Source organism: Mustela putorius, unplaced genomic scaffold (assembly GCF_011764305.1).
Source record: "Mustela putorius furo isolate JIRA1106 unplaced genomic scaffold, ASM1176430v1.1 tig00003853_pilon_pilon_pilon, whole genome shotgun sequence".
NCBI classification, from domain to species: Eukaryota; Metazoa; Chordata; class Mammalia; order Carnivora; family Mustelidae; genus Mustela; species Mustela putorius.
The window spans coordinates 5,788,205-5,811,300 of NW_025422005.1; the positions used below are offsets into that span (position 1 = coordinate 5,788,205).

Genomic DNA, 23,096 nt, shown 5'->3' on the forward strand with positions numbered 1-23,096 from the left:
AATAAACACAGGTATTGACTCAAATAAAAGTGATGACCCTCAAAGCAAGAGTCTTGCCTTCAACTGCAATTCTTCCCATCTTCTAAGTCTCCTGCTCTAGTTATTTTCCAGGAGAAATGGTATCTCTGAATTATCTCTGCCTTGACAAAACAGCTTCCAAAAACAATCTTCCATCTTTAGGGAATATTAGGTGGTTTTTACATGCTTTCAAATTTCCACTATTAATAACCTCCCTAGTAAACTCCTCTCTAGAACTAAGCTCAACAAGGAAAGACTGAAGTTTGTAAGACTTTACAATGAGGAAAGAGACTCTCCAATCTCAACCCAACACAATTCTTGTAAAAATTTTACAGGGTGAGGGGAGGACAGTGACAGATGGACATGGACTATTTTGTTTACAAGTCAGTTTTAGGACAGTCATAATTACCAGTAATTTATCTCTTGCCATCCTGAATCATCTTCCTCAACATCTCTCATTTGTTGAACAATCTATACTAAATACTATCTACATGCCAGGTGTTTGGAACTGAAGACACAATGAGGAAAAAACTCAAGAGTCCTTGCCCTCAATGCTCTAAGTGCCCCTACCCACCCCCCCAAAAGCAAACAACTGATCAATATGAGAACCATCTGCTTCTTAGGTTACTAGGGCCAGACAGAAAACGACACATGCAAACAAACAAAAGATTGGTCCTCTTTATTCAGACAACAACAAACAAATCAACTTGCAATTACATACACAGAGAAACTTCTATTTGGTCTATTTGGTCTATTCTATTATATTTAAACACAGAGAAAATTCTATTTGGTCATGCCAAAACCATCCAAAATGATTATATTCTCTCTCTAAAGCTTTTAGGTCAACTCTGACACCAGAAAAGACCTCTCCATAAGCACTTCAAATATCCTCAGGCATTCAAGAAAATATAAAATATTCACAAGCACCTATGGAAGACAGACCTATAAAGGAATAATAATGCTGACAACTTAAAGTCAGAAGAAAGAAAGCGTGTAGCATAGACTTGGATTACTTCCTTCTACATAGGAAATAGGCTTCTGATAGGATTTCAATTTTCTAAACATATTTCAAGAAAATGAAAAATTATCCTAGTGCCTGCAAAAGTTTTGCCTAGATGAATAATCTGCTAAACAGACAGTAATATACTCCCAAGTCCCTGAAGGCCACTAGTATTAGCAACTGAAAATACACAAGGAGACATACTACTTTCTCCACTGGGCTAAAGTTTAAAGCATGAACAAGCCAATCATGCAAGAAAGAAAACTATTAGCAAACACCGTTTTTAAAACGTTCCTCTGGGGCGCCTGGGTGGCTCAGTGGGTTAAGCCGCTGCCTTAGGCTCAGGTCGTGATCGCAGGGTCCTAGGATCGAGTCCCGCATCGGGCTCTCTGCTCAGCGGGGAGCCTGCTTCCCTCTCTCTCTCTCTGCCTGCCTCTCCATCTACTTGTGATTTCTGTCAAATAAATAAATAAAATCTTTAAAAAATAAAAAAATTAAAAAAAAATAAAACGTTCCTCTTTGACACTGAAAACACAACAAGGTCTACTTGGAATCTAATAAGAACAAGCAGCTTAGGCTGAAAACTTCTCAGATATAGCTCAAGGACAGACATCTGATGAATTTAAGAAAAAGAGCATTCTCTCCAGGGTTAACAAGATAATCAGAAAATTATGTAAAAATATTTTTTCAGCACTCAGAAAGGAAAGAAATATTAAGTCCATGTCGTACATTCAACTACTCCTTTAAAAATCATATATACAAGCTTCTATTTTCAAAGAAATTTGAGTTATCTCTGCCAAGACTAAGCAAGAAAGAAAAATTCAAGAAACAACAGAGGACATCCACAAAATAAAGCCCCGTGTGTATATCCAAAACTTTCAGGTAACTAAGAACAGTGATAATCCAAAGCAAAAGTCAACCAATTACCATTTACATTTGACTCTAAAACACAGTGCAACAGGGATGTATTTTTTTCCCTCTGCATTTACCATACTAATCAGATTTTTTCTGAGCCTCATTATACAATGACCAACACACAATAATAATGTGACATTTAAGGAAAGAAATCCAGAGAGAAACCAGATGGCAATAACAAGTGTAGATGTCATTTCAATTTGCTAGAAATGATCTATCAATACAATAGCATTTTTGTTAACAATAAGGGGTTTATAGAGCAGGTTCCTGCCATGATCTCATTCAATTCTTTCTCAGCAGCTCAGTGAACTTGACAGAAGTCACCATCCCCACTTTATAGACTACAGAAGGGAAACTGAGAAGAAATCATGTGCATGAAGCCATACAGCCAATGATTCTGCCCAAGGAAGCCCCATCCGACCCAATTATAACCTACTACTCAGGTTGTAATCTGTGCCCCAAAGTCACCAGCTCTTCATCGGTGCTAACTTTTCCTGCAAGCATCCAGGCTGATAATTTGCACAGACAGATTTAGGAAACACACTCACTTTGCCCTTCCCTTCCCCAAAAGAAATTTTTATCCAGTAACAAAGACAAAAATACTGAAGATATTTCTGTTGATTCACTTGCTCAACCCAGTTAAACAAAAACCATAAGATACTTTTTAAGATTTTATTTTTTTATTTATTTGAGAGAGCAAAAGCGAGGCACACTCACACACAAGTTGGGGGGAGGGGCAGAGGGAGAGAGAACCCCAAGCAGACTCCCCACTGAGCTCAGAGACCCATGCAGGGCTCCATCCCACAACCCCAAGGATCATGACCTAAGCCAAAATCAAGAGTTGGATGCTTAATTTCCTGAGCCACTCGCATACCACTATAAAATACTTTAAAAACAAAAGAAAAAAGAAAATCTAATCTAGAACATGTTCAGAGTCACAAGTCTATTCACTGAACAAATGTCTACCAAATGCCTACTGTGTACTACTTACTGCTCTAGGTTTGAGGAAAGCAGGAGAGAACCACACACAAACTTCCCTGCTCTTGTGGAGTTGATGGTCCAGGGAATGGAAAGACACCATAATCAAAAGAATGATATGTATACAGTATATGAGAAGATCTTAAGTAAGGAATCCAGAGGGGGGTAGAACAGGACTCAGTGTGGGAGACTTGCAAGGAAGGCCTTGGGCTTTGTTAAAGCCGTGGGGTACATGAAAGGAGCTTATTCCAGCAGAGAGGGAGGAGGTGCAAATGTCCAGAGACAGAAGTGAGCTGAGCACACACAAGATCCAGGAGGCCAGTGGGGCTGCAGTGGCATGAGGAAGAGGGAAAGTGGAAGGAGATGAGTTCAGAGAGGTGAAGTGGCAGCGGAATCCTGCCTTGCAAGCCAGTGTAAGAACGCTGGAGCCTTTACTCAAGTGTCATGAAGTGACATGAAGTGACTTGAATGACACTTCAGCTACTGCAGGGATCTGAGTAACAGAGAAAGACATGATCTGACTATGTTTAAGATCACTCTAATCGTTGAGAAAAAACCTAAAGGGATGCAGGGGTTACAGCATGAAGACCAGTGAGGGAGGAGGCTTACTATATAATAAGCCAGGTAAGAGGCAGAGGCAGCTGAGACAGACCAGCACGGCACGGGCAGAGAAGGGGAGAAGTCTTATTTTCTGTGTGCTTTTAAGGTAAGTGGCAAACTGGATGTGCTGACAAACTGGGAGGTGAGGTGGGACGGAAAGAAGCCAGGAACAGCTCCAAGTGCTCTGGCATGAGCAGCTGGATGACGAAGCAGGCGTTATATGAGTTTTGGAAGAAAATTAAGAGCTCAGGTACGAACATGCTAAGTTTGAGAGGCTTATAAAAAGCACACAAAGATCTTCAGTAGGCAGAGGTCCATGCTGGAGATAAAGATTTACTTTTAATTTCATTTTTAAAGCCATGAGATTGAATAAGATCACCAAGGAAGTGAATGTGCATAGCTTTTCTGATAAAATTTTTTAGACCCACAAAAACCTTTAGTACTCATGCTTGAGTGGAGAGCATATTCAAAACAGACCTGCAACTTACAAATTTCCAAAAGCAGCACCCCTAGGACTAATTAAAAAAACATGTATTCTTCTCAGTAGTTCCCACATTTATCAGGTTGCACTTCATCATTTTATCTTAACTGATAAAAATCTGGTCAGCCAGCCTAGCTGTGCTCTCATCTTATCAAAGTCAAAGGCCTTCAAGAGTCAGTGATACAGAACTACTACTCTTTATAACTTCAGCTAGTTCACCCTCTGCATAAACATCATTTGGCTCTTAAAGTGAAACCAACAACCGCTCACAAACCCCTCAACATGACTTACCAGAACCAATTCAGAAAATGCTAAAATTCCTGTCATGCTCAGGGCCCAAATCTCATTTTAAGAAAACCATTTCCTGACACTATTTAAGCAGTCTCAGGAGGTTAGACCCATGTCAGAACTGGACTGAAAAGCCAAGACCCAAGATCTTGGCACTGCTATGTACTGAACTGCCTTGGGCAAATCACTCTACCTCTCCAAATCCGTTTCACTGCTATAAAATAAGGACAATCACCAGCGACCTCCCAGAACTGCTTTGAGAATTAAGTTAATTAAGCACACTTTATGCATATGCACTTATAGACTGTGAAGTGCTTTACAGATGCAAACTCTCACCAGCAGATAATACCCAATAGTATATTGTGCTATGCAAGATACAAACGTAGCCAAACATCATGCCTACCCTCCAGGGTTTAGTGCCTCTTGTGGCGCAGGCTGGGGGTGGGGGCATTCTACTGTACGACTGAGAACTAAATTGTGTAGAACGGACTACAAATGACAAAAATTCAAAAAGATCATCTCTGCGATCATATAAAACTCACTTGTCCATGAAAAGTTGCCACTTCCTCCTGAGGTCTCACTCCCTGAATGCTAATAATCCAGTTACTCAAGCCAAATTCTATAGGACACTTGACTCACCAATGCAGCTAGTGAAGTACAATTAATTTTTCCTCATTCAACCACATCAAGAAATATTTGTTTGTCAAATTCCCAATCACACAGCAAGTATTTGGCTCAGCTCTTAGGGTCCACCAGTCACAGCCTGAGTATCTCTATAATGTTATCTACTGCTCCCCCCGATTCAGTGACAAGGCATCAACATCTTTCACAGAGACTAATACAACTGCCTTCAAACTGATCTCTGCCACTAAAATTTTGGTTTTTGCCCTCCTTCCAATTTTCCCCGCAATGCAGCCAGCCAGCATGTCCGACACTGCACCACTCTTTTTAAACAGGTATAATTCACACCCCCACACAATCCAGCCTTTAAAGTACAATTCAGGGGTGCCTGGGTGGCTCAGTGAGTTAAAGCCTCTGCCTTTGGCTCGGGTCATGATCCCAAGGTCCTAGGATAGAGCCCCACATCGCACTCTCTGCTCAGCGGGGAGCCTGCTTCCTCCTCTCTCTCTGCCTGCCTCTCTGCCTGCTTGTGATTTGTCTGTCAAATAAATAAACAAAATCTTTTTTTAAAAATTAAAAAAAATAAAATAAAGTACAATTCACTTCCAAAGACTGGGAAGAACCTCATGTCCTGACTGTCCTTTGGCTTCGCCAGCTCCCTCTCCACCTCTCCCGTGCGCTCCAGCCCCCTCAAAGCACTCCCTTCCTTCTCAGGAACCCTTGTGCTTAGAATACTCACCTCCTCCCCTTAGTCTGCCTAACCTCAGCTCACCTTCAGGGCCTCAGGCATTTCTGCCGCCTCACTCCAGGAAGGCTCCCAGTACTCCCAGTCTGCCTGTAAAAGGGCCATCGCTCATCCCATTGCCATCAGGCACTGCTAGCCTATGGTCATTCTCCACTAACTGACAAGGACCATGGCTATCATAGCATGTTTACTGGAACAACTCCCATTACAGCAATTTCCTCTCTGTACCAAACCCACTGTAGAGTGTCAACCTCATTATCATTTGACCACTCCACTGAACACACACCCTCCCTCTGGAAAGGCTGCTCACCTTTGGATTACCTGGCACAGTCCTCTCCTGGGTCTATCAACCTGACCCTCTGCCCCCCAGTACCCCACCAGCCAGAGCAGGAGTTCTATAGGGCACGGTGTCCCCTTTCTCATCCTCGACTTCTATCCTTATCAATTTCATACACGTCCACCAGCCCACAGGTAACACAAACACACAAGTGACCACAAACGGACATGTCTACCAAACCTCCACAGAATGAAAACTGTCCACCTCAAGTCTCCTCCTGGAGATCTCAAAGGTACCTCAACATATCCAAACTAAAGGCATGCTCTGGCCCCAAATGAGCCCTTCTTCTAAATGGTCTCTCTCAGTGACTGGTCTCTCTCTCTCCCTCCTCATCCTTGTCATGCCAGCGAGACACCCGGGCAGCATCATTAGTGACCACCTTTCACCCTAGCATCAACCGACCCTGTCACTGTTACCTAATAAATTTCTCTCAACCTCCTCTACTTCAGGACACCTCCAACATCACAACCTCAGTTACAGCTTCTAGGATGGCTTTTCTGGACCACTTCAACTAGCTTCTCTTCAAATCCACTATGAGCCCTTACAGTTCTCCTTCTACACTCCAGCCAAGGGTACACCTCTCAAAAGGCTGATATGATTATGTCAATCACACCTTAAAAATGGTCATTCAATGACTTCCCACTTCTGTTGGCTAAAAACCCAAATCATAACATGATCTACAAGGCCCTTTTATTTTTTTCTAATGTTTTCTTAAGTTATCTCTACCTCTAATGTGGGGCTTAAACTCATAATCCCCCAAGACCAAGAGCTGCATACTCCTCTGACTAAGCCACACCAATGTTCCAAGCCCTTCATCTTATCTGACTCATCTCACACCACTCTGGCATTCCTTCCCTCAGTTCCCTGAATATACCACATGCCCCCCTGCCCAGAGCATGTACTTTGCTCAGGTTCTTCCTTTGGTCTGTGATGCTTCTCTCCTTTCTTAACCTATGTGTCTCCTACTCTTCCTTCAGGTCACAGCTCAACAACAACTTCCTTGAGATGTCTTTTCCTGTCCAAAATGATTAGGTTAAATCCCTTTGCAACACTTTCTACAACTGTAAGTTCACAGTTATTTGTGTGACTTGATTAGCAGCTGTCCAGAAGCTAGAAGCTCCATGAGAAATTGACCCTTGACTGTTTCTACCCCCTCTGGTATTCTCAGATTTCTCAAATCCTAACTCTGCCTGGTATGCAAAGATGAGCAATAAATCATCTTTTCCTGCCCTCCGTCTCACACATAAGCTAGGTAAGTCAAGAGAGCACTATGATAAGACTTTTATTTGGGAAAGAAAATATTTCATGAGCACACAAGTGAAGTGGTGCTCAGGCTGGATCATAAACCCTGAACAGGGTAAGGATGAGCAAAAAGATAGAGAAAACATTTCAGGTGCAAAGAAGTACAGTAAGAAGAAAGGTGGGTTAATCACCATCCTTAATGGGAACTATAGGGAAAAACCAGTAGGAAATGGGCTGGGGGAGGGGCACATGGGGAGGACAGTTAATGGAGGTTCCTAAAATAATAAAGCAACTATCACTCACTGAGCACTTAAAATGCCCTAAGCATTTTACACATTAATCCATTTAATCTTCACCAGATTAGTAATTATTCAAGAAAAAAAACATGTAAACCAGGACATATGACCAATCTAACTCTGTTCAATCGTACTATTGTTATGTACATTTTCCAATGCAAAAGCAACCACAGAGAAGCTGAGCAAGTAGACCCAAATCACACAATTATGTGTTAGATCTAGGATATATAACCAGGCCGCAGCCTCCGGGGCCTATACTCTTAACCACAAGGCCATATTGCCTTAAATTATCCATCCTTAAAAGCTAAGTTATCCAAAACAACAGGCTAAGCAAACAGGTGTCACTGAAGACTCTTGAGACAAAAGGAACATTTTGGAAACATTGACCTTGTCTGACCGGAGGTGTAGGAGTTGTTAGCTCCATCTGAACAAGCTTGCTTTCCAATCCCGTCTCTGAAAGCCTATATCAGGAACCAAAGCACCCCAAGAACTTCTGCCTTTGCCATTTCCGCATTTAGCATTCTCTCTTAGGAACAAAATGAGATGGTCCAAATGCAGAAGACACAAGAAAGCTACCCCATCTTCCGGGCCCTGCCTCTAAGAGAAGCAGCTGCAGCCTGCATGCCAAGGAAAACCAAAAAGGCATGCTACAGTTGGGCAACTTGCTTTCAAAAGGAAACCAATTTTCTTCTCCTGTTCCTTTTCATATCAACATCCTGGGAGAGAAAATGTAATTAATGACTTTTGCTCTAGAAAGGGAAATGTCACTCCAACACTTGCCCTCACTGGATAAGAAATACGGTATTCTCATAAACAGCAACCTGCTGCAGAGAATACTTCAAAATATGGCAGAGAAATCACCTACGAACCTGCAAGGTAACACTGAAATATGGGGTCAGCAGGTCTGTGACCCCATGCAGAGGTAAGACTATGTTTTACCCAAAACTGATGTGGTATTTAAGAGTAGTTCTTCTGTGTAAAAAAAAAAAAAAATGAGTTGTGAAGTTCTTCCACCCGACAAGCTCAACAATATAAGCGAATGAGTGGCTATACATGCAACTCCAACAATTCTCTACATTTGGGGTTAATGAATACTTAAACTCAATCAATCATGAGTTAGCATACCCGGTACTGAAAGAACATAACGGAGATGGGACACACCAGTCAAATTCAGGGAGGGACCTCTGTGATATCAAAACAGAAGGAAGTGCTGAATGACTGTCGCTTATTCAAAAGTGGATATAATGCTTAGAGTAACATTTCCTCCCTCTGAAGCTTGGGGAAAAGTGGAAAGAATAAAGATTAGTGGACTCTTGACAATTTCTTCCAAAAACACATAACAATCACAAAACAAAGAACCTGCAAAGCACCCGAAACAGCAAAACTCTAGATTACAATTAACAACTCAATTAAATTGTTTAAATAACAAACAATATATACTCTTTTTATATGAAGTAGGAGTAAGGAAAGATGAGGTGTCCAAGGTGGTTTCCAACAAGGAAATAACTAATCAACCATTCGAGCATCCCTTAAAGAACACACAAACTCATTCAATATAAGCAACTGCTCTCCTATATTGTTAAATGTGAAGTTCTACCAAATACACACTGAATTTTTTGCCTTGCACACTGCCTAGAGCTACGTCACTTCTGCTCAGTGGATTAAAGAAAATTCAATGGTCACTCTAAAGCAGGCTTTCTCAACTGTGGCATGATAAACATTTGGGGCCAAATCATCCTTTGTTGTGGGGAGGCTGTCCTATGTATTATCCCTGGGTCTCAACCCATGCAGGCTGTAATATCACAACCCTCTGCTCCAATCAGGACAACAAAAAATAACTCCAAATATTGACACCTATCCTCTGGGAAGCAAAGTTGCTTACAGTTGAGAACCGCTGCTTTAAACAAATAAATTCTATCACAGAGATTTCAAGGGGCTAATAAGCATGTGTGTTGTTTTGTTCGTAATTATGCTTACGTAATATGCAATCCATAAAGCAAACACCATTACAAAAACTCTAAGATGGCATGTTTTTTGTTCTCTGCAAAAAGCTAGACTAATTCAAAGCACTGCCTGAAATAGTATTACACAGGTCCCTGACACTGAATTAGGAAAACAGAAATAATATATCCTGAAAATCTTGATGTTCCCTGGCAAGCCCTGAAGGGTTGTTAGGAGTAGTATTACTTGTCAGTGACTTGCCTAATCATGGGGCCAAGTGGATGCTTCTGTTATCATATAATTAAAGAGAAAACCTGATGTCCACAATGCCAAGTATGAGGGAAACCAAATGCCTGTGAATCCAAGTCCCTGATATGAAAGGATATAGAATTCCTAAACTCACTTTCCCAAAGCACAGCCATAAATAGAACCCTAAGCAGAGGGATGACTAAAATACATCCACACAACAGAACATTATTCAGCAATAAAAAGAAGTAAAATACTTATACATGTTACAACATGAATAAAACCTGGAAAACATTATGATACATGGGGGGGAAAGCCAGTCACAGATGTGTCCAGGAAAGGCAAATCCACAGAGATACAAAGCAGATTGGGGGTGGGGGGTCATGGGACTGCTATGGTTACTAGGTTCCTTTTAGGAGTGATAAAAATGTTCTAGAATTGACTGTGGTGATGGTTGCACCTATCTGTGAATATATTAAAAGCCATTAAATGTATAATTTAAATGGGTAAATTATATGTGAATCATATTTCAATAAAGCTATTCAAACACACAAACAGCAATGCTACAAACAAGTAAGAAAAAGCTCAAGCTTAACTCCAGCTAAGAAAAAAGATAAACCTGGCTAAAGTAAGGATGAGCTTTTACCTCTGGAACTAACACCACCTCTTAAAGCTGTAAAAGAATAATTAATTAAACATATAGAAGGAGAAGTTTTATTTCATGTAATGCTAGAAATGAAAGAGAATCTTCTTTGGACCACAGCAATCTTTAATACATAGGAATATGTAGTCAGGTTTACCACCTTTATCCAACATGTTCAAAAGCCGGTAAGAGGGACAGGGTGGCTTTAAGTCTGCAGGGTTCCAAGATTCAAAATAATTCCCAACCATGGCACAGAAGCTCTCAGCATTTGATGACAGGGTGAATTTTATAGTTAATACAATTACACTTCACACACATATGAAAAACCAAAAGCATTCATAATACACTTCTAATCCAGGGGTACAAATTACATCAAGGGAAAAACAGAATCATAAACTCACTGGAGCAGTCCTTCTAAAAACACTTAGAATCTGACCCTTAGATGAAAACGAAAAGTAGCCCTGACTAAAAGAAGTCTAAGCCAAAACTCAACTGGCCATTTTCTATGTGTGAGCTAGTCTAAAGGTTTTTGAGTTTTGTTTTGTTTTGTTTTGTTTTGTTTGACACAGAAATAGATTGTACAAGTAGGCAGAGCAGTAGGCAGAGCAGCAGGCAGAGGAAGAGGGAGAAGCTGGCTCTTCCCTGAGCAGGGAGCCCGATGCCGGGGCTCGATCCCAGGACTCTGGGATCATGATGGGAGCTGAAAGCAGCAGCTTAACCAACTGAGCCACCCAGGCACCGTATGTGTGAGCTACTCTAACTGGGTGTGACACTCTCTAGGTTGACCGCATGTATTGCCCTGCCATCTCTGTTGGCCTGTGGTCAGTCAGAGAAAAACAGAAGAGCCACCAGATCTACTCAGCTACAGAGGCAGGCAAGCAGTGAGTGAGCAGGGTATACTGCAAGTCCCAGGGCCTGGACCACAACACTGATCATCAAATACACACAAAGTCTAGAGCAGACTCTCGGTTACTTCTTCCACTAACTCAGCAAATATCCATGTGTGACCAGAATACATGAAATCTCTAACCTCAGACAGAGCTGAGAGTTTAGAAGGAAGAGAGAGAGAGAAGGCAAACAAACAGGAAAATACATAGTTTACTACCTGGTGATAAGTGCGATGGAGAAAAGCAAATCCAGGCAAAGACGATGAAAGGCTGTTAAGCTATTTATGGTAATCACTCATAAGAGGTCATTTGACTTAAAAGAAAGTAAGTGAGCAAGTTGTGTGGTTAGCCAGGAGGAAAGCACTCCAGCTAGAGAGAAAAAAGCAAGAATGAAGGCCTGAGACAGAAGCGTGCCTGGCATATCCAAACAGCAGCAGAAGGCCAAGGTGGCCAGAGCGGTGGAGACAAGAAGAAAGCCAGAGATGAGAGGAAGCTGGGAGTATTTACTGAAATAAGAGAAAAGCCACTGTAGGGTCTTGCAGAGAGAAGTAACTGAGTTACATTATATAGATTCCCTCTGGCTGCTGTAGGGATAAGCAAACTACTGATTCCCGCAAGGTAGTGGTCACATGGGCACTAGCAGAAGTCAGAACACAGACTATTCAAGCAAAGCCATCACAATCTGTTGTCAGACTGGATATAGAATGAGACAAAGAAGGGGCCCAGATCTAGGCCTGAGCAACTGAGCTGTCATTTCCTGATCTTGGGACAAGAAAGAAAACTGGGAATTCTGTTTGAAACATGTTAAATTTGAGATGGCTAGTAGATAGCTAAGCAGAGTTGAGAGGTCAGAAAGCTTTGGGCATGTAAACCTAGGAGTCCTCACCATAAAAGTAGTATCAACAACCATGTGACTAGATGGTTGAAATATAGGGCTGAAATATTCCAAGGTGGCAAGAAAATAATTTGCAGCAAGTAAGAAACCACTGAGAGGCCAACTAAATTTGTGAATGACCAGTGAAGCTACAGTAACAAGATGGTGGAAAGACTGCATCAAGACCACATTCTGAAAATCCCAAAACGAAAACAATAGAGGGATTTATTCACAGAGAAATCCACTACAAATGTAAAAATTGCCTATAGACAAATTCTGTATTAATGATGGTACCAAATGCTGCATTTAATAAAATCTAGGCTGCTACAGTCTTAGTTGGTTTCCACTCTAGGAAGACATAAGAGGGGAACACTCCCCCACCCTATTTCAAAGGGAAATACACCTGTGGTCCAAATGAAGACTTAAGGGTAGGGTATGCTGTTTGAAAGGTTCTCTCCTTGCAAATTAATAAAAGAGAAGTACTGGATTTTAAAAATAACTTCCATAGGTAATATTTCTGAGGCCCTAAAGTGAACATTGTACGTTTAAGGTCTACGTAAAAAGAAAGAAAGAAAATATAGTGATTAAGCATTGAATTCAAAATAGAAGTTCAATCCCAGAAAAACAAAGTTTAATAGGCTCATTAGTGATGTTTAGTTGGTGCCATAATTTGAATCCTAAAGAAGAATTATTTTTAAGAAGTATTATTTTTAAATGTTTAATATGAAAGGCATACCTAGATTAAAAATCTATGCATCTTATCAAGAAAATTATGATTACATTAATCAATGAAAGAAAGGAAACAGTGCCAAATTCAAAAAATCATACTCTGGAAATATAATTTTAAAAGATCAAATTACCAAATTCTGGCTAATGACAGAAAAGATGTTTTCAACAATAAGAGAAAATGCAATATTCTGTCATTTGCTACCTCCTCTATGAACAAATTCTTTCATGCATGGTGACCTTCCAGAATCTGAAACTATGTTCATCAAAGAGTCTGTATCAGAAACTGAATGTAGTCATTTTATGCCTAGAGATCTGACACAAAAATGTATGGTTCATAGAAGATGCTCAAATTTCCTATTACAAATTTGGAAAACACTTTATTGGATATTTTAGGTAAATTCAATTTCGATTATCTTTCCTCATTGTTATTTCCTACCTTTTTTTTTTACATTTTTATTTATTTATTTGACAGAGAGCGAGATCAGAGGTAGGCAGAGAGGCAGGCAGAGAGAGAGGAGGAAGCAGGCTCCCTGCCAAGCAGAGAGCCCAACTCGGAGCTCGACCCCAGGACCCTGGGATCATGACCTGAGCCGAAGGCAGAGGCTTCAACCCACTGAGCCACCCAGGCGCCCCTGTTATTTCCTATCTTATAGTAGAGAATATACAATGAATTTTTCAAAGTCCCATATAAGCACTTGCAAACTATATCCAGTATGCTATAGAAATACCATCTCCTACATATGCGAACAGTGGTAAGCATGAAGTCCAGGTAACGTGAACAGTGCAAGTATGTTCCACAGTTGACTATTTTAGATTCCTTGTACTTCCTGGGCCAAAAGACTGATTATATTAACATTCAGAATAAGAATAACCATAAAAAGAGGGGAAGGGTCACTTCCCAGTAAGACAGTCGACATTTCTAAATAAGCATTCTTACATATAATTATACAGCTGCCATCATTTATCAGCAGTGATGGCAGCACCGCTAATGTTTTCTCAGCACTAAAGTCTCTCCATGACCAAGAAGGGTAACCAAGACGCCAAGAGCAGTTAAGTGATATACAACGAGAAGCTGAAAAGCACAACAGTCAAATTTGTGGGTGCAAGAGCCACATGGACACTTACCATTCTGAAACATAAAAATGAAGAAACTGTAAGTGAATAGAAGGAAACTATGGAAGGAGGCATGGTACAGCACAGACCAACAGAGTGTCTCCTGAAGTTCCCACTGCTAAGTGCGAGCTCTAACCTCTCTGGCTATTCAGATACACCATACATGGCTTCAAGCCCTAGTATGTTTAGCCCCACTGTACCATCACAGTTTGTACAGAGTCCCTTTGCAAAATAAAAAATAGCTTAAGAATATACCAGAGCCTGGAGGGAAGAGCAAGATGGCAAAGCAAGATGGCAGAGGAATAGGAGACTTAAATTTCATTGGTCCCAGGAATTCAGCTAAATAGTTAGCACACCATTCTGAACACCTACAAACTCAAAAGGAGACTGAAGAATAAAATAGCAGCAATTCAGGGCGCCTAGATGGCTCTGTGGTTAAGCCTCTGCCTTTGGCTCAGATCATTATCTCAGGCTCCAGGGATAGAGCCCTGCATCAGGCTCCCTGCTCAGCAGGAAGCCTGCTTCCCCTGCACCCCCACCTGCTGCTCTGCCTACTTGTAATCTCTCTCTCTCTGTCCAATAAATAAATAAAAAGTTTTAAAAGGGGGAAGAAAAAAAAAAAAAAACGAATAGCAGCAGTTCTATAAACAGAAAAGCAACCACTGTCTGGAAGGTAGGACATGCAGAGAAGTGAATCCAAGGTGATATTTGGGAAGACAGACCCGGGGGTGGGGGGTGAGGGTGCCTAGATCAACCAACTAGTAAGATAGAACAGCAGAACACAAAATCAGAATTTTTAGAAGTCTGCTCCATGGAGGTACATTGCTCCAGCGCTTAGACCACAGTGTGGTCTCAGGACCTTGGGGTCACAGAATGACCAGGGATGCCTGAGTGTGGCACAGCTCCTAAGTATCAAAGCGGGGAAACCAGCTGCAAAGACTGAGCCCAGGCATGGGCTTTCCGGTAGGGGTTGCCATAAACCGTGATCCCAGCAGAGTTGGGCCATTACTCTTCCAGCAAGAACCCAACAAGCAGCAGATCCGGGCAGGCTCCCCCTTCCTCCCCCAGGTGGAAGCAGCATGGCACCGTGCTGCAGAAATCTGCTGGGTGTGAAGACTCTAAACAGGACCGTGTGCCAGAGACAAGAAGGCTCAGTAACAGGCCAGATGACCATGGAGCAGAGCTGGAGAACAAGAAACTGGAGTGACTGCTTTTCTCTGAGGGCTCACTGAAAAATGGGACCCTGAGTTCCCAGCTCCTCCAGGGCTGGAGCTTGGGAGGTCACCATTTTCATTCCCATCCTCCAAAGCTGTATAGAAAGCATTAAGGGAACAAAAGCTCTGAGGGCGAACCTGAGCAGATGACTTAGCCTGGCCCCTGACAAGGGTGGTGCAGTTTCACCTTGGACAAAGACTTTTCAGAATCACTACATCAGGCCCCTCCCCCAGAAGATCAGCAAGAATAACCAGTCAAGACCAAGCTCACCGATCAGTGAGAACTACAGAACTCCAGTGCTAGGGGAATGCAGCACATAGAATTCATGGCTTTTTTCCCGTGATTCTCCGTTCTGTCAAAGTTAGTTTTCTTCATTTTCTTTTTTTTTTTTTTAATTTTTCTTTTTCCTTTTCAACCAACATCTTATCAATTCCTTTCTTAAAATCTTTTTGAATTTTCATTTTTACAGTCATATCTATCCCTTCATTGTATTTAACCTTATTTTGTGTGTGTGTGTGTGTGTGTGTGTGTGTCTTTCTTTAAAATTTTGAGATACAGCTTCTTCTTTTAAAAAACCAAAATATACCCTAAATCTAATGTATGGCTTTGTTCTAGTCTCCCACTTGATCACATTCTCTCCCTTTTTTAAAAAAACTTTCTCTTTCCTTTTTTAACCAATTATCAATTCCTTTTTTTAAATCTTTTTAAATTTTCATCTTTATACTCATATTCCATGCCTTCATCATATTTACCCTTCTTTTGTATATAAATAAGTTTTCTTTCTTCAAAATTTTGGGAGGCAGTTTCTTCTAACAGACCAAAATACACCCAAAATCTAGTGTGTGGTTCTGTTCTATTCACTAGCCTGATTATATTCTTCTCCCCTCCCTCCCACCTTCTATCCCCTCCAGTTTTGGGTCTCTTCTAATTTGTTTACTGTGTATTTTTCTGGGGTCATTGTTACACTTTTAGCATTTTGTGCTCTCATTCATCTATTCTTCTCTGGACAAAACGACAAAACAGAAAAACTCACCTCAAAAAGAAAAGGAACAAGAAGAGGTATGCTAACTGCCAGGGACCCAATCAATACAGACATTAGTAAGGTGTCAGAACTAGAATTCAGAATGAGGAATATAAAGATACTAGCTGAGCTTGAAAAAAGCACAGAAGATAGTACAGAATCCCCTTCTGGAGAAATAAAAGAACTAAAATCTAACCAAGTCAAAATCAAAAAGGCTATTAATGAGGTGTAACAAAAAATGGAGGCTCTATCTACTAGGATAAATGAAACAGAAGAGAGAATTAATGATACTGAGACCAAATGATGGAGAATAAAGAAGCTGAGAAAAAGAGAGATACAAAACTACTGCATCACAAGGGGAGAATTCCAGAGATAAAGTGATACCATAAGACAAAACAGTTCTAGAATATTTTGAGATCACAGAAGAAGAAAGAGAGAGGGGGGCAAAAGGTATACAGGAGCAAATTACAACAGAAAACTTCCCAAATCTGGGGAAGGAAACAGGAGGCACAGAGACGACCCCCCTCCCATCAAAATCAATAAAAATAGGTCGGTACCCTTACATCTAATAGCAAAACTTACAAGTCTTAGAGACAAAGAGAAAATCCTGAAAGCAGCTCAGGACAAGAAATCTGTAACCTACAACAGTAGAAACATTAGACTGGCAGGAGACCTATCCACATTCTGGCAGGCCAGAAAGAACCGGCATGATATATTCAGAGCACTAAATGAGAAAAATATGCAGCCAAGAATACTATATCCAGCTAGGCTGTCAATGAAAATAGAAGGAGAGATAAAAAGCTTCCAGGACAAACAAAAACTAAAAGAATTTGCAAACACCAAACCAGCCCTACAGGAAATATTGAAAGGGATCCTCTAAGCAAAGAGAAAGCCTAATAATAACATAGCTCAGAAGGGAACAGAGATAATATACAGTAACAGTCACCTACAGGCAATACAATGACACTAAATTCATATCTTTCAATAGTTACCCTGAATGTACATGGATAAGTGCTCTAATTAAAAGACACAGGGTATCAGACGTGATTGAAAAAAACAAGATCCATTGATATGCTGTCTGCAAGAGACTCATTTTAGACCCAAAGACACCTCCAGATTTAAAGTGAGGGGGTAGAAAACCATTTACCATGCTAATGGACATCAAAGGAAAGCTGGTATGGCAATCCTTATATAAAACAATAACTGTCCCCAATGGAACACTTGCTCTGATCTGGTCATTCTTTTAAATGCTTCAAACCTATGGTGTTATTTAATCCTCAAACAGCTAGGAGCTACAACTATTATCATCACAATCTTGTGAACTAGGAAACTGAGACTCATGAATAACTTGTCAGGTGGCAAATACATAAAGAGTGTATAGAAGATATTCGAGCCCAGGCCTGCAATTTCTTACAGCAAAGGATTCTTTACCACACCTATGTCAATAAACTGAACATCATTCTAGATGAAATGAATGTTCCCTAATGAAAACTGCACGCTGAAAAACATTAGGCAACAATTTAAAAAATATATCCATAAGGGTCACCTGGGTGGCTCAGTGGGTTAAAGCCTCTGCCTTCAGCTCAGCTCATGATCTCAGGGTCCTGGGATCGAGCCCCGCATTGGGTTCTCTGCTCAGCGGGAAGCCTGCTTCCCCCTCTCTCTCCGCCTGCCTCTCTGCCTACTTGTGATCTCTGTCTATCAAATAACTAAATAAAATCTTTAAAAAAAAAAAAGATGTATTTTAAATGGAAGTGGCTGCATGTATGTGATGGGAAGATTAATCCATAAAACTTGAAACAGTGTGGGGAGGTAGTGGGCAGCTCATCCAGTGTCTATTCAAAAATAGCCTTTTCCACTAAAAGGAGAAGCAAAGAATTGAAGATATAAGTGAAATTGATATATTTAAAATATGCTAGGAGACTTCTTTCTACAAGCAACTTTGGAAACAGATGACTTCAGAAATTTGTGGGTTTTTTTTTTTTTAATTTTATTACTGTTGATACTCCTCTGTTTTTTACATCCTCTGTATGTTATGTGTTAAATCATTTACTACACATAAAAAAAAAAAAAAAGGATATACCAGTGTTCTCTATTAGGTGTTCACAAAAAATCTTAAATAGTGTTAACTCAGGGTCAAATACTAATTCTGTCTACAAAACAAAAAACAAATACCTTGAATATGTGTAATCAGCAATACCTAGAATAAACTCATATGGAAGACAAAATAGTATTTCATTTTCACCCTTCTCTTGGTAAGAACAGAGATACACATTCAAGAATAGTCCCTGAGGGACGCCTGGGTGGCTCAGTTGGTTGAGCAGCTGCCTTCAGCTCAGGTCATGATCCCAGGGTCCTGGGATCGAGTCCCACATCGGGCTCCTTGCTCGGCAGGGAGCCTGCTTCTCCCTCTGCCTCTGCCTGCCTCTTTGTCTGCCTGTGCTCGCTCTCTCTCCCTCCGTCTCTGGCAAATAAATAAATAAAATCTTTAAAAAAAAAAAAAAAAGAATAGTCCCTGACATAATATAGGAGATTAATTTATTTATTACATCAAACTTTAAAGGATAAAATAAGAGCCGGACATCACCCATAATATACCCTAGTCCTGCTCAGCTTCCAACACATACTCTAATTAGAAAAAATCATCTGCCTCTTGTCCACCTGGGAATGAAAAGAGAAAGCCATCAAGTCTACATTAGGGATTTCCAATATAAGTATGGCACCTCTTTAAAGCAAGTGTCTGCCAAGAACTTGGAAATAAAGTCATTACTGAGAGACCCATTAATTTGCAACGAAGGGCTCCAAAAGATAAATGCGAAAACAAGAAACACTAAATGTCATGTTTCTTTAAAGAACAGAGTGAGGAAGCTTAATAATACTGTCAATAGTTTGTTAAAACATACACACATTAAATCTACAGCATTACAATTTAAAATGCAAATTTTATTAAATATTATGTGCAAAACTGCAGGTTTTTCCATAGGCCTCATCCTCATCTTGACATTTATAAATTATTAAGCAGCCCTTTAACTATGACTGGACTAAAAGAGAACCTACTGATTTATAGACCTGAACATCATTATCAGAAGGAATGTAATACAGGGAGTGGAAAAAAAGAAAATATGAAAGAGCAAGTGAAAGGATCACACCTAGGAACAGTAACTGTGATAACACTGAGCAGGACGGGAGGAGGCAGAGACTGCATTCATTTCCTCCACAAGCTAAGTCCATATGCTAACACGACTTGTATTGGTCATGTGTTGGCAGGCTTAATACCACAAAGGTATTTTTTTCTAAGCTTTCATCTCATATACTCTTAAAAAACAAAAACAAAAACAAAAAGAAAAACCACACTAGAGCAACTGCCAGATTAAATAAGGTCCGAATCCCAACTATTTAAAGTCAAGTTCCCTTGACAAATTTCCCCAATTTTGTTGTCAAGGAAAAATTAAAGCTATAAGCAAAACACTCTTTCCATACTCCACAACCACAAAAATATCAGCAGCTCAGTTTACTGCCCAATGTAAACGTATAGTCTCTAGTGACCTTTACGAACACCTGGAAAGTGCAAGCAAGCAATATTCAACAGAAGAGAACATAAATCTCAAAAGCACCTGACAAACAAAAACTGGAAGACTGAACTGTAAATGGAGCAGAGGGTTACAGCAGCATTCTTCAAAGAAATCCTCTCTTTCACTTCAGAAAACAGGAATTTTTCTCAAATCCTTTCAATGGAAAAACTGCCACTGCCGATTAATGTCAATTTGATCAAGTCTATGAGACCTGAGGGAAATGCACAAAATCCCTTTCTTTACTCTCCTGCCTGCTTCATCTTGCAACTTGCAAATTGACTAACAATATGACTAACTACCTAGAGACATGTGTGCCATTTTCAGCAACTGCTAATTTACAGTTTTATTGGTTTTTAACCAGCTGGATGTGATGTGTTTTACCTCTTCCCTATAGGTCTGTCACTTTGGTGTTTTTTAAACAAATGCCATGATATGAACAAAGAACGATTTTAGACTATTACAGAATTTTAGAACTGTGTCAAAAAGGCAGTGATAGTAAAAGGCAGCTCTTCACACCAATGAAAAACCCACAAAAGTCCCTAATAGTAGGGAAGAAATTTTTAAGCATCTTGAGAGCCTCATTACCGCACCCACACTAAGCCAATCCTACCCTCTACCAGGATCAAAAAACAGCAGGATACATTTTGTTGGTGATACTATTAACCCTTCTGCTAAATTCTGGCTTGGTAATCAACCAGATGGACTCAAAAAGCAACTGAAGATGATGTGAGGGCTTCTACCTCTAGTTCTCATAACCCATGGGGAGAGGCAGATGATGCATGTAATTGAATGGAGAAGAGATTTTAATTTTGAAAAGTGTCAACCTTCAGCTGCCTTTTACATACCCATCCAGACTGAGGAATCTACTGGACAGTTGGAAATACAGTCTCAGCTCCATCAAATGCTAAGAAGAAAGACCAAGGCAAGGAAGCGCATGGACATGTGGGTCTTCAATATATAAAAAAAATTAAAATACAAAGATTCCAAAGGTATTTATTATGTACTAAATGAGGTGGCCCAGAAAATATATTAAATAAAGAGTAAGGGGCTAAACATAGACACCAGGAGCAGTTTCCAAACCGAATTCCTTAAAAAAGAAAAAGAAGAAAAGAGAAAAGAAAAATCTGGACCCCTTATAAAGGCAGCCCAAAACTGACAACCATAACAATAAAACCCTCTATCTAAAGTAAATGTGTAACAGCCAAACTATGGAAAGAGCACAGATGTCCATCGACAGATAAGTGGTTAAAGATGATATGATATATTGATACACACACACCAGAATACTATGTAGCCATCAAAAAATGAAATCTTGCCATTTCCAACGATGTGGATAGAACTAGGGGGTATTATGTTGAGCAAAATAAGACAATCAGAGAAAGAAAATTATCATATGATCTCACTGATATGTGGAATCTGAGAAACAAGGCAGAGGATCATAGAAGAAGAGAGAAAAAATAAGAAGAAACCAGAGAGGGAGACGAACCATAAGACAATCTTAGGAAACAAAATGGAGGCTGCTGGAGTGGTGGGAGGTGGGAGGGATGTGGTGGCTGGGTGAAGGACACTGGGGAGGGAATGCGTTGTAGTGAATACTGTGTATTGTGTTAAGACTGATGAATCACAGACAAGTACCCTGAAACAAATAATACATTATATCTTAATAATAAAAAATATAATAAATACAAAGTAAGTGTATGACACACTGCTGGTGCTCATAAAGTTTACACCTATAGTGTCATACTAAAGGGTCAAAGACTTTAGGTAAGAAAAATGTTCAACAAATTAGTTACCAACAGAATCAAACACCCAGAAGATACTGCCTGGTGTAATTCATCTACAAAAAATGATCAATGCCAACCTGTTCTTCCTCCGAACAGCATGTGAGTTGCAGACAAAAGTAACAGAAATTCAGATGTTAGCTAGGATGCAGAGAAAGGGGAACCCTCCTACACTATTGGTGGGAATGCAAGCTGTTGCAGCCAGTCTGGAAAACAGTATGGAGTTTCCTCAAAAAGTTGAACATAGAGCTACCCTACAACCCAGCAATCACACTACTGGGTATTTACCCTACAGATACAAATGTAGTGACCCGAAGGGGCACGTGTACCCGAATGTTTATAGCAGCAATGTCCACAACAGCCAACCTATGGAAAGAGCCTAGATGTCCATCAACAGATGAATGGATAAAGAAGATGTGGTGTGTATATATACAATGGAATACTATGCAGCTATCAAAAGAAACGAAATCTTGGGGTGCCTGGGTGGCTCACAAGCCTCCGCCTTCAACTTGGGTCATGACCCCAGGGTCCTGGGATCAAGCCCCAAATCAGGCGCTCTGCTCAGCAAGGAGCCTCCTTCCTCCTCCCTCCCTCCCTCTCTGCCTGCCTCTCTGCCTACTTGTAATCTCTAGCTGTCAAATAAATGAATAAAATCTTTAAAAAAAAGAAAAAAAGAAAGAAAGAAAGAAAAAAACAAGAACCGAAATCTTGGCATTTGCAGCGACGTGGATGGAACTGGAGGGTATTATGCTGAGCGAAATATGTCAATCAGAGAAAGACAATTATCATATGATCTCTCTGATATGAGGAATATGAGAGGCAGGGCAAGGACAGGGAAGGAAAAAATGAGAAAAGATGGGATCAGAAGGGAGACAAACCATAAGAGACTCTTAATCTCCCAAAACAAACTGAGGGTTGCTGGGGGGTAGGGGGAGAGGGATAGGGTGGTTGGGATACGGGCACTGGGCAGAGTATGTGATACGGTGAGTGCTGTGAAACGTGTAATCGTGATGATTCACAGACCTATACCCCTGGGGCAAATAATACATTACCTGGTTTAAAAAAAGAAAAGTTAACAGAAATTCTTCAACCTAACTGCATTTAACTAATCCTTAGAAGGTCTTGTTGGGTATCTGATGCCCCAATTACTTGCCACATCAACTCTGCCTTAACCACTGCTCAGATTATATAAAAGTACTCCAGACTATTCAATTGGTCATTTTCTCCTCATATTAGAGACTAACATCACTGAAGAACCATATAAAGAATGATTCACTTCACAAAACATTCTTAGAAGTCAAGCTGAAGAACTAAATAAAATCCAGTTAGGTACTTTCTACCAAGGAAGGACAGTAGAACAGGCGGACAAAAGGACAGAAGGAGGTTTATCAGGGGTTGGGGGGAGCTGGGAGAAAAGAATCTGTCGGCAACAAGGAATCAACTCCCTCAAGTGGGATATTAAAATAAAATGTTAAGAAACAGAAGGAGGATAGCAGCATCTCAAGACAAAAAGAGTCTCTTAATGCCTAAAACCACTATGGTGCCAAGGCAGT

At 40.4% G+C, this 23,096-nt stretch overlaps 1 protein-coding gene across 4 annotated transcripts in view; it reads right to left on the reverse strand.

The window, feature by feature from the left end:
• The window catches only part of RERE (arginine-glutamic acid dipeptide repeats), a 425,837-nt gene that overhangs the window by 257,389 nt on the left and 145,352 nt on the right, over positions 1–23,096 (reverse strand). The gene's annotated exons all lie outside the window — the stretch shown is intronic.